Source organism: Mobula birostris, chromosome 2 (genome assembly GCF_030028105.1).
Source record: "Mobula birostris isolate sMobBir1 chromosome 2, sMobBir1.hap1, whole genome shotgun sequence".
NCBI lineage: Eukaryota > Metazoa > Chordata > Chondrichthyes > Myliobatiformes > Myliobatidae > Mobula > Mobula birostris.
Window position 1 is genome coordinate 213,868,004 of NC_092371.1, and position 17,665 is coordinate 213,885,668.

The 17,665-nt window shown below is 41.3% G+C and overlaps 1 long non-coding RNA gene across 1 annotated transcript in view; it reads left to right on the forward strand.

The window, feature by feature from the left end:
* The window catches only part of LOC140194053 (uncharacterized), a 222,308-nt gene that overhangs the window by 66,666 nt on the left and 137,977 nt on the right, over positions 1 to 17,665 (forward strand). The window contains exon 3 of the long non-coding RNA XR_011885025.1: positions 512 to 557. This is a non-coding gene — a long non-coding RNA (uncharacterized lncRNA). The remainder of the gene's footprint in view (positions 1 to 511; positions 558 to 17,665) is intronic.

Genomic DNA, 17,665 nt, shown 5'->3' on the forward strand with positions numbered 1-17,665 from the left:
AGGCTAACTGGTCTATAATTCCCCGGTTTCTCTCTCCCTCCTTTTTTAAAAAGTGGGGTTACATTAGCCACCCTCCAATCCTCAGGAACTAGTCCAGAATCTAACGAGTTTTGAAAAATTATCACTAATGCATCCATTATTTCTTGGGCTACTTCCTTAAGCACTTATTGATTGTTAAATCAGAACAGGACAGCAGAGAAGGAAGCCATTCACCCCAATAGTCTACTGTGCACCATCTTTTCTCAAAGCATTATTGAATCACTCCAACTCTCATGTGCCAAAAATGTTTTTTTTCTTCCCTCGAGTATTTATCAGATTCCCCTTTGAATCTATTTGTCATGTCCTGGCATATTACTTTATTAAACTATTCCGTGAACTGGATGATGTATCTTTGTGGTCAAGGGTAATGACAGCGATGTGAGGAGTTACAAAACTGCTCTGTAAATTGTTTCAGTGCCGCTGTGTGCACTGTTCCATTCTTTCAGCTGACCATTTTTTTAAATTCCTGCAGGTGTTCTTCCAGGTTTGGTTTCTGCCACTATCAATTCTGATTAAAGGTAAGCCATCATCAACATTCAACGGCATCTGGGTAGGCACGTGAATGAACAGGGCATAGAGGGAAATGGAACAAGTGCTGGTAAATGGGATTTGTATAAATATGCATCGGAATTGTCACAGACAAAGTGGGCTGAATGGCTCGTTTCTGTGCTGTACAACTTTGCCACTCTCATTTTCTCTGTTTCCTTCACGTTGCCTCTTCTGTCTGCTCCTGGGACTTGCTTGCTAGAGTACTGTATTGCTACATTAGCATCTGTTTGCTGTATAAACGTGAGCACTGCTATCGTGCTGAGTGTTTCCTAATATCTTTTACTCAGTTAAATAGATTGGCTTGCAAAGTTGGCTTTGGACTCCCTTACGCTCGTGACTTGTACTAAAAGTAATAAAACAGGATTTTTAATGCAGTAGTGATTTTTTTCACTGGTAATATTTCTTCATGCTCTGCAAGTTGTTTGGTATCTCAGTCAATACTAATAAGCTTGGGAGGTGTGGTAAACCATGTATATATGTTGGAACTGGGTTACCTGTCTGGACACACCCCTCTGCTGACTGCCCCTGTGGCTCCTCCCACAGAGTCCTGTATAAAGGTGTTCGCCTTGCCCCTCCCTCTCAGTCCGGGGGCAGACACTCACCATGGAGGTCATATTGTACAGCCAATAAAAGCTTTTCAGTATTTTACCAAACCTCAGCCTTTTGGAGTAATTGAAGGTGCTTCAGGAGGCCTGGCTGTTAATTACGATTCATGGACTGATCTTCGATGTGCTTTTGTTTTAATAAACTACATCATAGATGATCGCCTTCAGAAAACTAAGGATTGTTAATAACCATGGCCTGGATATTATGATGTACTAGATTGTGCAGGAGTTGTCAAATAATTTATTGGCTGCTTAAAAATGGTCAGTTACTGCCTGACAAAATTTTTGAATTTGCAAAGCACAAGTCTGACTAGAGGAAAGGCAGTGTAATGATCATGAAATGAAGATTATTTTTAATATTTGCTCTTAACTGATGATACAAATTCACATGTACATTGGAAATGTTTTTGCTAACTTACACTTTCCTTTATGCCATTCTATTTTCAGAGAAAGTTGCCCTTTCTCTGAAAATGGCTGAATGATGTGAATCATCTTTGCAAATGCATCATGATGAATCCAAACCTTCTGAAAGTGAAATTTCATTCAATGATAGGCTTTTAAACCATTCAAATTTCAGTGATGATAGAGTTTATTCTCGTTTGCCTCAAACATTATAAGGTGAAATGCATTGAGCCAGTGAGTAATTCTAGTACTGAATCTTAGGTCTTTTATTCACATCTTGTCATTCTGCATAATATCATAAAGATGTTGGTTAAAATTTCCTGTGGGGCTTCTAGCATAATTGCAATCTTTCAACAAATTATGTAACATTGAAGTAGGCATTTATATTTTACAGATCTGTAGATAATTATACTTGAGGATTTGTCTAGTCTCAGATACCTTTGAACGTACCCTGTTCTGGGACCCTTACTCTTAGTGATTTTTATAAATGACCTGGATGAGGAAGTGGAGGGATGGGTTAGTAAGTTTGCTGATGACACAAAGGTTGGAGGTGTTGTGGATAGTGTGGAGGCGTGTCAGAGGTTACAGCGGGACATTGATAGGATGCAAAGCTGGGCTGAGAAGTGGCAGATGGAGTTCAACCCAGATAAGTGTGAAGTGGTTCATTTTGGTAGGTTAAATATGATGGCAGAATATAGAATTAATGGTAAGACTCTTGGCAGTGTGGAGGATCAGAGGGATCTTGGGGTCCAAGTCCATAGGACACTCAAAGCAGCTGCGCAGGTTGACTCTGTGGTTAAGACAGCGTACGGTGTATTGGCCTTCATCAATCGTGGAATTGAACTTAGGAGCCAAGAGGTAATGTTGCAGTTACATAGAACTCTGGTCAGACCCCACTTGGAGTACTGTGCTCAGTTCTGGTCGCCTCACCACAGGAAGGATGTGGAATTCATAGAAAGGGCGCAGAGGAGATTTACAAGGATGTTGCCTGGATTAGGGAGCATGCCTTATGAGAATAGGTTGAGTGAACTTGGCCTTTTCTCCTTGGAGTAACGGAGGATGAGAGGTGATCTGATGGAGGTGTATAAGATGATGAGAGGCATTGATTGTGTGGATAGTCAGAGGCTTTTTCCCAGGGCTGAAATAGTTGCCACAAGAGGACACACGTTTAAGGTGCTGGGGAGTAGGTACAGAGGAGATGTCAGGGGTAAGTTTTTTACTTAGAGAGTGGTGAGTGTGTGGAATGGGCTGCTGGCAACGGTGGTGGAGGTGGATACGATAGGATCTTTTAAGAGGCTTTTAGATGGGTACATGGAGCTTAGTAAAATAGAGGGTTATACGTAAGTCTAGTAATTTCTCTTTCAATATTTTTATTAGTTTCTACATATAAAAATACAGAGTACAAGAGGATATATATTATAAATCAAAAAAAGATAAAATAATACCAAATAGATTATATTGGAATCACACTTGTGATCACATTACCCTATAATTCATGTAAATTAAATTAAATCGTAATATTGAAGTGTAATAATTTTATTACTGTATACAGAAAAAAATCTAAGCCCACTACCAAGATCAAAGCTGTTTGGCAAAGAAAGAAAAAAGGAAAAAATATCCTTATCATAAAGTGAAATATGTTATTAGCCACCATCTGTACTTTAACAGCAAATCAAAGGTTTTGAAAATAGTTCAAAAATGGTCCCCACAATGTGTGAAAGTCTTGGCTGGATTCAGAAAGTGAACAACGGATCTTCTCTAAATCTAAACATGACATAACATCACGCAACCATTGAGCGTGAGTCGGCGGAACGACATCCTTCCATTTAAGCAAAATTGCCCTCCGAGCTATAAGAGAAGCAAACGCCAAGATGTGTAAATCAGATGTCTCCAAAATAATATCTTTTCCTCCAACAATACCGAATAGGGCGGTCAAAGGGTTAGGCTTAAAATTTACCTTTAAAAAGTACCGAGAAAGTTTGGAATACTTCCTTCCAATATCTTGCAAGACTCGGACATATCCAAAACATGTAATTTCTAAGGTAGGGACATGTTCGGCACAACTTTGTGGGCCGAAGGGCCTTTACTGTGTTGTAGGTTTTCTATGTTTCTAACGTAATGCTACCTATGCTGTCATAGGTTATTGTCAGAAGGAAATGTTGAAAGCACATAGTTGTAGTTCTATAGTAAGAAAACACATAAATATTAGAATAATATGAACATGACTTTATCAGTGACATTTTCTTTGGCATTTCCAGAAGCCCAATCAAATTGCGATTCATGAGCAAGGGCAAATAAAAATAAGGCAGGGACCAGCAGAGTGGGTATTCTTGGAGCGACAGTTGTGTGAGTGGACCAGACTTTGGTGAGACCGGACTTGGGCGAGGTGCCTACCTGGCAGATTTCTCTTTTGTTCTTAATTCTTTGTCTGTTCGTACATAGAGCGGTGAGGATGGCTCCAGGGATTGTGTTGTGTTCTTTGTGTCAGAAGTTATCCAGCCTCCCGGCTAACCACAGCTGCACCGAACTGCAGATCCTCAGAGAACATGTTGAGGAGCTGGAGCTGCAGCTCGATGACCTTCTGTGCTTCTGGGAAACTGAGGAGCTACAGGGAGGTAGTCAGACCTGAGTTGCAGGAGACAGGTACCTGGGTGATTGTCAGGGGAGGGAAAGGAAATGGGCAGCCAGTGCAAAGTACCCCCCTCAAAAATAAGTATACCGCTTTGTATACTGTTGTGGGGGGGGAGGGGGACAAGCTACCGGGGGAAGCTATAACAATCGGGTCTCTGGCACCAAGTCTAGCACTGTAGCTCAGAAAGGAACAGGGGAGAAGAAGACTGCAATAGTAATAGGGGATTTTATAGTTAGGGGAGTGGACACAAGATTCTGTGAATGCAAGAGAGACACCCGGATGGTATGTTGCCTCTCAGGTGCCAGAGTCAGGGATCAGATCCACGGCATTCTAAAGGGGGAGGGTGAGCAGCCAGAAGTCTTAGTACAAATTGGCACCAACAACATAGGTAGGAAAAGGGAGGAGGTCCTGAAGAGAGAAAATAAGGATATAGGTAGAAAACTGAAAAGCAAGACGTCCTGACCGTAATCTTTGATAACGAGAGAGAGAATTTGTGGAATGTCTCAAAATGGCTTTTTAGAGCAACTTGTGGTTGTGCCCACTAGGGGATCAGTTATTCTGGATTGGGTGTTGTGAAGTGAACCAGATTTGATTTGGGAGCTTAAGGTAAAGGAACCCTTGGGAGTAGGTGATCATACTATGATAGAATTCTGTCTGCAATTTGAGAAGGAGAAGCTGATGTCAAAAGTAGCAGATTTACAGTGGAGTAAATGGAATTACAGGGGTGTGAGAGAGGAGTTCGTTGGAACTGATTGGAAAGAACACTGGCTTGGATAACAGCAGATGGCTGACAAAGAAAAACAATGCCAACATAAAAGCAAGAGAGGGCATATAATAAAGCAAAAAGCAGTGGGAAGTTCAGAATCAGAATCAAGTTTAATATCACCGGCGTATGTCCTGAAATTTGTTAACTTTCCAGCAGCTGTACAATGCAATATATTATAATAGAAAGGAAAATTGAATTACAGTAAGTACACGTATATTAAATAGCAAAATTAAATAAGTAGTGCAAAAAAAGCAATTAAAAAGTGGTGAGGTAGTATTCATGGGTTCAATGTTCATTCAGAAATCCAATAGCAGAGGGGAAGAAGATGTAACCCACACAAAGTGCTGGTGGAACACAGCAGGCCAGGCAGCATCTATAGGAAGAGGTACAGTCGACATTTCGGTCCGAGACCCTTCATCAGGACTAACTGAAAAAAGAGATAGTAAGCGATTTGAAAGTGGGAGGTGGAGGGGTAGATGCAAAATGATAGGAGAAGACAGGAGGGGGAGGGATGGAGCTCAGAGCTAGAAAGTTGATTGGCAAAAAGGAAACAAGGCTGGAGAAGGGAGCGGATCATGGGACAGGAGGCCCTCCAACCTGAGTGTGGCTTCACCTTGACAGTAGAGGAGGCTGCGGATAGACATATCAGAATGGGAATGGGGCACTGCCTCCTCTACTGTCAAGGTGAAGCCACACTCAGGTTGAAGGAACAACATATTTCATCCGGGTAGCCTCCAACCTGATGGCATGAACATTGACTTCTCTAACATCTGTTAATGCCCCTCCTCCCCTTCTTACCCCATCCCTTACTTATTTATTTTTTTTCCCCTTTCTCTCTCTCCTTTTTTTTCTCCCTCTGTCCCTCTCACAATAACTCCTTGCCTGCTCTCCGTCTTCCTCTGGTGCTCCCCTCCCCTTTTCTTTCTCCCTAGGCCCCCCATCCCATGATCCTGTCCCTTTTCCAGCCTGGTATCACTTTTGCCAGTCAACTTTCCAGCTCTTAGCTCCATCCCTCCCCCTCCTGTCTTCTCCTATCATTTTGGATCTCCCCCTCTCCCTCCCACTTTCAAATCTCTTACTATCTCTTCTTTCAGTTAGTCCTGACAAAGGGTCTCGGCCCAAAACGTCAACTGTTCCTCTTCCTACAGATACTGCTTGGCCAGCTGCGTTCCACCAGCATCTTGTGTGTGTTACTTGCATTTCCAACATCTGCAGATTTCCTCATGTTTGGGGAAGAAGATGTTCCTGAATTGTTGAGTGTGTGCCTATCAGGCATCTGTACCTCCTTTCTGATGGTAACAATGAGAAGGGGGCATGTCCTGGGTGGTGGGGGTCCTTAATGAAGAACACTGCCTTTTCGAGGTCCCACTTCTTGAAGATGTCCTGGATGCTGCGGAGGCTAGTGCCCATGATGGAGCTGACTAATTTTATAAATTTCTGCAGCTTGCTTTGATCTTGTGCAATAGTGCTCCCCCGCCCCCATGCCAGACGCTGATGCAGCCAGTTAGAAAGCTCTCCGCTGTACATCTGCAGAAATTTGCAAGTGGCATACCAAATCTCTTCAACCGCCTAATGAAATATAGCCACTATCTTGCCTTCTTTGTAGCTGCATTTGTGTGTTGGGTCCAGGCTAGGTCCTCAAGATATTGACACCCAGTGACCTGAAATTGCTCATCCTTTCCACTTCTGATCCCTCTATAAAGACTGGTGTGTGTTCCCTCATCTTATCCTTTCTCAAGTCCACAATCGGTTCTCTGGTCTTACTGATGCTGAGTGCAAGGGTTGTTGCCATGACACCACTCAATTAGTTGGTATAGCTTGCTCTATATGCCCTTTCTACACCATCAGAGATTTTGCCAACAGCATCAGCAAATTTATAGATGGCATTTGAGCTGTGCCTAGCCACACAGTCATGGGTGTAGAGTGAGTAGAACAGTGGGCTAAGCACACCTCCCTGAGGTGATTATCAACAAGGTGGAGATGTTACTTCCAGTCAGCACAGATTGTGGTCTTTCAATTAGGAAATTGAGTTGCAGAGGAAAGTACAGAGGCTCAGGTTCTGGGGCTTTTCAATCAGGATTGCAGGATTGATAGTGTTAAACACTAAACTGTAGTCAATAAACAGCAACCTGACGTACAGTAAATATTTGTATTGTCCAGGTGTGGAGAGCCATTGAGATCACATCTGCCATAGACCTATTGTAGCGATAGGCAAATTGCAGTGGATCCAGGTCCTTGCTGAGGCAGGAGTTGATTCCAGCCATAACCAACCTCTCAAAGCACTTCATCACCGTAGGTGTGAGATTAGAGTATTGGGAAGTTTTTAAAAACCAACAGAAGCAACAAAAAAAAGCCGTAAGGATCAAAAAGATGAAATACAAAGGTAAGCTAACCAATAATATTAAAGAGGATAGCGTAAGTTTTTTCAGATAAATAATGAGTAAAAGAGAAGTGAGAGTAGATATTGGACCATTGAAAAATGTTGCTGAAGAGGCAATAATGGGGAACAAGGAAGTGACAGATGAACTGAGTAAGTATTTTGCATCGGTCTTCACTGTGAAAGACACTAGCAGTATGCCCGAAGTTCGAGGTGTCGGGGGCAGATGTGAGTGCAGTTGCTATTACTATGGAGAAGATGCTTGGGAAGTTGAGAAATCTGAAGGTAAATAAGTTAACTGGACCAGATGGACTATATCCCAGCATCCTGAAAGGGGTAGCTGAAGAGATTGTGGAGGCATCAGTAATGATCTTTTAAGAATCACTAGATTCTGACATGGTTTTTGAGGACTGGAAAATTGTAAATGTCACTCCCACTCATCAAGAAGGGAGGGAGGAAGAAGAAAGGAAATTATAGGCCAGTTAGTCTGACCTCAGTGGTCAGGATGATGTTAAGTCAATTGTTAAGGAAGAAATTTCGGGGTACTTGGGGGCTGTTATATACCCCTAGAGTTCATTTTCTCTGTGGACTGTCACTTTAAAACGCTGAGAAAATAAGACTGACTTTTGGACGCTGTTGGATTTCTGACTACAAAATTGCTTGGTTACTAAGATGAGAAAGGTGGAGTTGTTTGATGGACAATAAATGTTTATGGTTTCTCGCAGCTTGTTTTGAATAAGCAAGGTCAGATGATCCTCTTACAGACACACACAGTTAGAGTCAAGATGGTTTTGATCAATGAAAGACACCAATGAGTGGGTCGCTGGTTTAAACTTTCAGTAGCCCAAAAGGGGTGAGTTGAGATCGATCCTGAATATTGATAAGCGACTGTCACAAAGTTCTGCAACTAGAAGAAGTTTGCAGAGAGAGGAGGGGAGAGGAAGGTTTGAAACAGAAGAAACCTTGTGACAAGGAGGTCACTGTTTGGACTCTCTCCATGTAGCCCGTAAGGAGTACTTCGAATACGTAAGTGTGATTGTCACATAGTTAATCCACAGGAGTAGGTTCTCTGGTGAGGGGAAACCTTTGTGAACACCACGTGTGTGTTTACTCTTTGTCTGGGTGTGGTATTTCACTGGAAGACGGCACCCCTGTGGCAAATCACTGTTGGAATTATTTCGTATGTTGTGGAACTGGATAAGTGGCTATCACGTTGTGTGGTTGGGGTAACCTTGTGGAACCTACCGGTGTGTCTACCCTTGCCTGGGTGGTAATTTTCCCTGGAGGAGGGTCCCCTTTGTGATAAGCTACTGTTGGTGATAATCCATAGGTGGATTCTGTTTGAATATCCTACGGCCACCACTTTGGGATGTCCCGTAGCTGAATTCGGGTGTGGTACCAATTGTGTTGAAAGGATATTCGTTGAAGATCACTGTCGGTGATACTTCGTGTGTGGAGTGGAACAACTTCGGAGACAAAACCTACTGCTATTGTTATTTTATATTGCTGTCCTGGAATCTGTGGAATATCGACATAATTGCCTTCTCACAACATTCGCCCTTGGATTACAAATATCTCGCATTAATTAACCTGAGGATTGAACTGAACTTTCTTACATACCATCGCAAGACTGTAACTCTTGCCACCTGAGCTTGAATAAGTTTGGGAACTTTATCTATACACCTATATATGCATAACACTGCTAACTCTTGGTTTACCTGGTTTAAATTACTATAGTACATAGTTGCTATAAAATAGTGTGTTGGCACGTGGCCAAGTGGTTAAGGCATTCGTCTAGTGATTTGAAGGTCGCTAGTTCGAGCCTTGGCTGAGGCAGCGTCTGTGTCCTTGTGCAAGGCAATTAACCACACATTGCTCTGCGATGACACTGGTGCCAAGCTGTATGGGTCCTAATGCCCTTCCCTTGGACAACATCAGTGGTGTGGAGAGGGGAGACTTGCAGCATGGGCAACTGCCGGTCTTCCATACAACCTTGCCCAGGCCTGCGCCCTGGAAACCTTCCATGGTGCAAATCCATGGTCTCATAAGACTAATGGATGCCTAAAAAAAATAGTGGTTGTTAACAGCAAAATCAAACTCCAGGTGTGTTCTATTGCTGCTGATACTTTTAGTGTTGCGTGCATGTAACCGGTACTTTCCCCAGGGTTGCGTGTATGTAAGAGGGCACTTGATAAAATGAGTCAAAGTCAGCATGGTTTCCTTCAAGTAAAAGTTTGCCTCACAAATCTATTGGAATTCTTTGACAAACTAACAAATAGGATAGATAAAGGAGAATTGATTGATGTTGTGTACTTGGATTTTTAAAAGGCCGCACGTGAAGCTGCTTAGCAAGATAAGAACTGATGGTATTACAGGAAAGATACTAGGATGGCTGATTGGCAGAAGGCAGAGAGTGGGAACAAAGGGAGACTTTTCTGGCCAGCTGCTGGTGGTTAGTGGTGTTCTACAGGAGGCGGTGTTGGGCCGCTTCTTTTCACATTGTAGGCCAATGAGTTGGATGACAAAATTGATGGCTTTGTGGCCAAGTTTGCAGACGGTGCAAAGATAGGTGGAGGGGCAGTTGGTGTTGAGGAAGCAAGGATGCTGCAGAAGGACTTAGATTAGGAGAATGGGTAAAGAAGTGGCAAGTGGAATACAGTATCAGTAAGTGTGTGGTCATGCACTTTGATAGAAGGAAGAAAAGTGTAGACAGTTTTCTAAATGGGGAGAAAATCCAAAAATGCTAAGGGATCTGGGGAGTCCTTGGGCAGGATTCATTAAATATTAACTTTCAGGTTGAGTTGGTGGTGAGGAAGGCAAATGTAAACCTGCATTCATTTCGAGAGCACTAGAATATCAAAACAAGGATGTAATGCTGAGGCTTTATAAGACATTGGCGAGGCCTCACTTGGAGTATTGTGAGCAGTTTTGTGCCCTTTATCTAAGAAAGGATGTGCTGATGTTGGAGAGGGTTCAAAGGAGTTTCAATGAGGAGTGTTTGATCACTGTAGGCTTATACTCACTGGAGTTTAGAAGAATGAGGGGGGGATCTCATTGAAACCTATTGAATGTTTGAAAGGCTGGGATAGAGTGGATGTGGAGAGGATATTTCCCATATTGGGGGAGTTTAGGACTGGAGGGAACAACCTCAGAATAGAGGGACAATCATTTAGAATGGAGTTGAGGAGAAAGTTCTTCAGCCAGAGGACAGTGATTCTGTGGAATTCATTGCCACAGGAGACCAGGTCATTGGGTGTACTTAAGATGGAGGTTAATAGATTCTTGATAAGTCGGGGTGTGAAATGTTACAGCAGCAGGCAGGAGAATAGAGTTGACAGGGAAATGGATCAGCCATGATCTAATGTCAGAGCAGACTCAAATTCTGCTCAAATGTCTTATGGTTTTATGGTCTTATGATCTATAAGGTACAGATGCAAACAGGAAGCATTACATTTATGTCATGACAAGAGAGTGCAATGTTATGTAGCAGGTAGATTCCGATGCAACAAATGCAGGATCTCTTGTGTTTAAGATTCAGATTCATTTAACACATGTACAGTATATTGAAACATATAGTGAAATGTGGCATTTGCATTAACGACCAACACACCCAGGGATGTGCTGGGGACAGCCAACGAGTGTCGACAGGCAATCTGGCACAATAATTTATTTTAATTGTATTGTAATACATGTGCTTGTTTTGGCTGGACATCATAAAAACTGAATTTTTTAATCTATCCTCTTTGCTGGAGGATCAGCTCGGGGGGAAGAGAAAACAGGATATAGCAGGAAATAGTCGTTGGGTAAGCATTAGATGATAGCCTGTGTGGTATCACAAAGGAAGGGAGAGATAAATAGTTACTGAGGGGATGAAGTCGAGGAGAAAAGGAGGGACAAGAAAGTGACGGATAGACAGAAATAAAGTATGCAAGAAAAGTTGACAGTAAACAGCTGTGACATTTTGGAAAAGGCGAAGCTGTGGGCAGCACTGTGCATGGAGAACATGCTAGAAGCTTTAATTCACTAGAGGAAGGAAGAAGCTACAAGCAGCACTTTGAAGTGAAGAAAGAAGGAAAACTGTTGTTGCATTGCGCTCTATCAAAAAGCAGTGAGCCAATAAGTACTCTTTTCATGAAATGAGCTTTAAGTTTTTTTACTTCCTTCCATGGAGCACTTACCTTCTCCCTTTTAACTACTTCCATGCCTTCTCATCCCTCTTTCACTGCTTTTTTCCCATATGCTGCATTAACAGGGAGCAGGCGTTAATAGACCAGGCTCCATCAACCCTGAAGCAGCTATCTGGTACTTGCAATTCTGCTTTACGCTAAAGTTATTTTCAATTTGCATGATCATAGTTGCAAATCAGGAGAAAGTTAGAAGTGGAAAGCTTTCAGATAATTGGTTGCAAGAATTCCAAGAAAGAAGATGATAGTTGGTGAAATACCTGAACTTGGAATTGCGCAATAGTGTTTATTTTAATGAATTGTTTTAAGACATCGCATAGAAACACCTTCAATTGAAAGTTGCTATGAAGTGTATGAAGGAATCTCTCTGGACTGAAGCATTCTCAGACAAACTCCCATGCTGCCTGCCATATAATCTAAAATATCTTGTCAGGAGAACAGTTATCACCCAATCATTCGGCGGTATTTGGATTAAAAATGTCCTTTTGGCTGGCTAAAAATACGGGGAGACATGGGGTTATCCATCAATTCATGATTACAAGGTGCCTCCTGAGAATCGGTAATGATTCAATGCCTCAAAAGCAGTTAGCCATTGTTCAACTTCCCTTTCATTTCACTCTCAAATCCTGTAGTTTTTTTTTATATTTTAGAATTCCTGGATTTAATTTATTTATTGAGATACAGCGTCCGGCTCTTCGAGCTGCGCCACCCAGCATCCTCTGATTTAACCCTTGCCTAACTAATCATGGAACAACTTACAATGACCAGTTGACCTACCAACCAGTACATCTCTGGACTGTGGAAGGAAAAGAGGGTACCCGGAGGAAACCAGGGTGGTAATGGGGAGAACGTGCAAACTCCATTCAGAAAGCAGCGTGAATTAAATCCAGGTCCCTGGTACTGTAAAGCATTGTGCTAACCACTGCACTACCAGGCCATCCCAGATATAGTCTGCTGCCTGCCTCAGTGGTAAGGATCATTTACTGTAATCCTAACTTGTTGCTTCTCGTTCTGATGTCCAAAAGAAGGGAAGGACCCACAAATCAGTGAATATAATTTAACACACTGCTTAAATGATAATCCAAGTTGTATCCTGCAAAAAAGTACAATCCCTATGTTGCACTTCCATCTTAGATAGTCCCTTGGACTTGAGGATGACTTGTTGGTATATTGACTGTGAGCCGAAGATGAGATCAATGCCAGGCATGTAAAATCTGCTGGCTGACGAGATGGAAGGGTGTATAGTTTGTTGGATGGTGCACTTCTGTTGTTTATACTGGACCTGCATGTCCTCTTAATGCATGGGCCCATGGTTCTTAGTGCCACCCTAAATCTTCCTTCTCCACTCCAAGTGGTTATGGGTTGGAAACTCCCAGAATCAGAAGGAAAGTTGGATTCTTTATTTCTCCGTCCTCTAATAATCCCTTCCCCGTCAGATCTTGGAGTATCACAAACAAGAGAACATCTGCAGATGCTGGAAATCCGAGCAACACACTCAAAATGCTGGAGGAACTCAGCAGGCCAGGCAGCATCGATGGAAAAAAAGTACAGTCGATGTTTTGGGCTGAAACCTTTCGGCAGGACTGGAGAAGAAAAGATGAGGAGTTACTGTGGTAAATGACAAATGGAGTCTAATGTGGGCAGTCACAGCCTTCCTGTTTACATCTGTAAAATCAGAGGTAAACAAATTCCAGAGCAAATTCTTCATTTCTTATACATGCCTATGCAAGAAGAGCAATAGATTTGCTCTATCGAGTTCCTCATTCTAGTTAGTGACGTTCACCCCTTTTGTACAGTGAGGAGATGAGGAGTGCACTGAATTACCAAATGTATTCAATAGAGCTTTGGAGGTAAAAGTATAAGGCAACTTATGGTGTTAAAACCCGAGAGGGCTATTACTTCTGCTGAAGGAGCCTGTCATGTCCATTCTAGGGCAGCTCACTCACCTTTCACCCCACTGGACACTCACTTTTCACCTATGGCTCCTTTTACGTATATACTGTTTCAGTAGTATTTGAGTAATACTGTATTGTAAATGTATTGTTGGTTAAGCATACTTTGTTTAATTCATTACGGGTTGTATGTAAAAGTATGCGAATGGTATACTGTACATCGTTACATCACCACGTCATAAGTGCGTGTCTCACTGAAGTAAAAACGAAGTTTACACTCATCTCTCGGGCTCCCTTGTTTTTCTTTTGATTCGCTTTATGTTTTGGTGTTACAAAACATAATAGTGGTGACGAGGACATTTTAAACAAACCCGAGATGACCGCAGCAAGACATTCGAGTTATAAAAAACAGTGCAGCAAGATGTTTGAGTTTAAAGAAGAATCACAGGACTTCCTTTTCGCAAGAGAAGAAAACATTTTGAGTTGGGGAAAAAAGGCAGAAAATGGATGAATTGACAAGCTCATAACCAGTGAGTACTGGATGATAATAATCATAAATAAAAAATAAGAGCAGAAATAGATGGCTACATCGGAAAAATATACATGTTCGATTGCACAAGTGATAACTGGAATATCTATACTGAGCAAATTGAGCAGTATTTTAAAGCAAATGGAATAGCCAGTGAGAAACAAATGCCAGTTTTGCTGAGTGCTGTTGGTGGAAGAGCATACAGTTTGCTTAGAATTTTGACTGTCCCAACCAAACCAGCCAAAATGAGCTGATATCATGAATGTAATGCAGGAACATTTAGAACAAAACCATTGTTGATTGCAAAATGCTTCGGGTTTCATAAGCAGAATCAAAAGGAAGGGGAGTCTATTTCAGCGTATGTGGCTGAATTGAAGAGATTGTCTGAGTCTTATCAGTTCAGTGATGGACTTAATGGTGCACTGAGAGATCATTTAGTTTGTGGAAGAGAGCATTCAAAATCGGCTCCTATCTGAAGAACAACTCACATTTAAAAGAGCAGTTGAAATCACTGTATCAATGGAAAAAGGCAGTCAGAGACACAACTGAGTTGCAACATCTAAATAGAAAACTGCCTGGCCAAACAGTGAGATCCAATGGCCAGGAAGACAGTATTGCAGAGCTCTGTGGAGAGTGAAAGGGAAAGACAAGGCACAGAAACATCACAGTCACCCACTACAACCAAGGAAATCCCCAGTTGGTGTTGCTTGTTTGTATCACTGGACCTGGACTTCTGAGGTTGAGAGAGTGGAAATCCCCCAGTGCAACAACTTCTCCACTTTAAAAACTCTCCCACACAGGTTCTCTGTCATTGTCAGACATGATGGACAACTATCATACTTTTTACATGGCTGCTTTGAACCATTGTGGGAGATTGAAGACTGGCAACTACTACTTGACCAAGGTGCTGAGGTTTTAGTTAATCATCTTTGGTTTAAGTGATGTCGATAGATCACAATTCTGAAGGTAGTGCAGTTTGTGCCTAGGGAATGGCAGATAATTACAGATGCTGCTTATGTGTCATGATAACTGTGGTTGATGTCTCTGTTTTGATTAAAATTTGGATAATAATAATAATACTTTGCAGGACCCTGTAACAGTTTAACTCAATCTGATTACACAGGCACAATCAAGTGGCAAACATCATTCACCAAAATCTTGCTTTAAGGTACAAGCTCATAAAAGAAACGATACCTTACTATAACTACAATCCTGACCCAGTTTTAGATTCAGAGTCCCACAAATTATATTACGGCTGATCAGTTATTACAACTAGAACAATCCATGATAATCATCCAGATATAATAATACAGGATAAACATCTTAATAGATATTCCCATTCCAAACATAACATACAGAAATCAAAGTGAAAAACACCAGAAATATGCTGAATTAAAAGAGGAAATTGAAAGTCTATGGAACATGAACAAAGGTATACATTATCCCAGAAGTAATACAGTATCGGCAACTGGTATCATCACAAAGTCAGTACACAATAGGATGAAACAATTTGGGCTACACAGCAATATCTAAGTAAATCTCCTGAAAGCAACAATACTGAACACCACCGGAATGATCTGGAAGTTCCTAGCCATTGAGAAATGAGTGTGCTTGGCTATGCCTGTACCTCAGGTTTGACCAGCTTAAGCTGAGGAAAAAATAAAAATTGTAATAATAGTATCTTTAATTACAGAGCGCTTTTCGTACAGACAATGTAGTTCAAAGTGCTTTACAATGGGATAAAAGTACAAACATTGAAAATAAAATAAAAATAAAAATGAACATGAAAATAAAAGACAAAAAGATGTTAGTTAAAAGCAAAGTTAAATAAATAGGTTTTGAGCTGGTGTTTAAAAATGTCAACTGAGTTTGCATCCCTTATATTTTTAGGTATTGAATTCTACAGTTTAGAAGCATAGTTCAAAAGAAAAACTAACCTGCCAATTATCTTTTGAGGGAGATTGTTTAAATTTATGAGACAGGCAGAAGATCTGAGAGCTTGAGCAGGATTATAAAATGAAAATGATTCCCAGACTATTAAGAGCTTTAAAAACAAGTAAGAATGTAAAGTTAATTCTGAATGATATGGAAGTCAATGCAGAACAGCTGGTATGGGAGTTATATGTTCCCTCGTCCTGATTTTGGTTAAAAGTCTAGTAGCAGTGTTCTGAATGAGTTAAGTTTGCCAATAGATTGCTTTAGAAGGCCAGTAAAAAGTGTATTGCAGTAATCTAGTCTATTTGGTATAAAGGTAGTGAATTAGCTTTTCAGCCTCATTGCATGATAGAAACAGATGTACCTTTTCAATGTTTCTGAAGTGTAGAACTGCTGCTCTGGTCATTTTCTCTATGTGGGATTTAAAATTCAAATCTGAATCAAGAGAACACCAAGGCCTGTTGCTTATGATGTCCCAGGTTTATCAAGACGTTTATCTCTTTTGGCTTTGTGACCAGCCAAAAGTATTTCAGCTACAGCTCCATTTAGTTTTAGGAAAATGTTACTTATCCATCTGTTAATTGCAGCTGCACCAGAAGTCAGAGAAGATAGGGCGTTATTATCATCAGGGTCAACCGAAATATACAAATATGTCTCACTTTCATAACTGTGGAAATCAAGTTTATGCTCTCTAATGATTTTTCCTAAGGCGGGCATGTCTAAGGAGTAGGGGACCAAGACAGCTTCCCTGAACAACGTCAAAAGGTACATATCTATTAGTAAATGGGTCTCCAAGACAGACAAAAAAATTTCTCCCTAAGATATATGAACAAAACCAATTAAGGGCACTACCAGTGAGACCAACCCAGTTCTCAAGGCTATCTCAGGGAATGTTGTGGTCAACTGTGTTGAAGGAAGCACCTAGATCTAGAAAAATTAGAACCAAGGCTCTGTTGACATTGGGGCTGAGCCTAAGGTTGCTGACAATTTGGTAAGGGCTGCCTCTGTGCTGTGGTTTGGTCTAAAACCAGACTGAAACTTTTCTAGAATATTGTTCTCACTTAGAAAGTTGTTGAGTTGGCTGAAAATGAATTTCTCACGAATCTTGCCCAGAAAAGGAAGATTTGATATAGGCCTGTGATTAGCTAGTACCTCATTATCAACGTTCGGCTTTTTAAGTAAGAGTTTTTGACAGCCACAGTTTTGAAAGCATCTTTAAAAACCTCAGTTTTAAGGAGTATGTTAATAATTTACTCTTTATTTCCAAAATGACTATTATCTAAATGGGAGAAAATTCAAACATAAGAGGTGTAAAGGGACTTGTGAGTCCTTGTGCAACACTCCCAGAAGGTTAGTTCACAGGTTGAGGCTGTGGAAAAGAAGGCAAATGCAATGTTGGCACTTATTTCAGTGGAATAGAATATAAAAGCAAAGAGATAATGTTGAAGCTTTATAAGACACTTGCCTGGCCGCACTTGGAGTATTGTCAATAGTTTTGGGTCCCTTATCTCAGAAAGCATGTATTGTCATTGGAGAGAGTCCAGAGCAGATTCACGAGGATGATTCCAGGAATGAAGGGGTTAACATACGAGGAGCATTTGGCAGCTTTGGGCCTGTGCTTACTGGAATTTAGAAGAATGTAGGAGGAACTCATTGAAACCTACTGAATGTGGAAATTACTAGATAAGGTGGATCTAGAGAGGGTGTTTCCTCTGGTGGGGATATCCAGAACTAGAGGGCATGGCCTCAAAATTG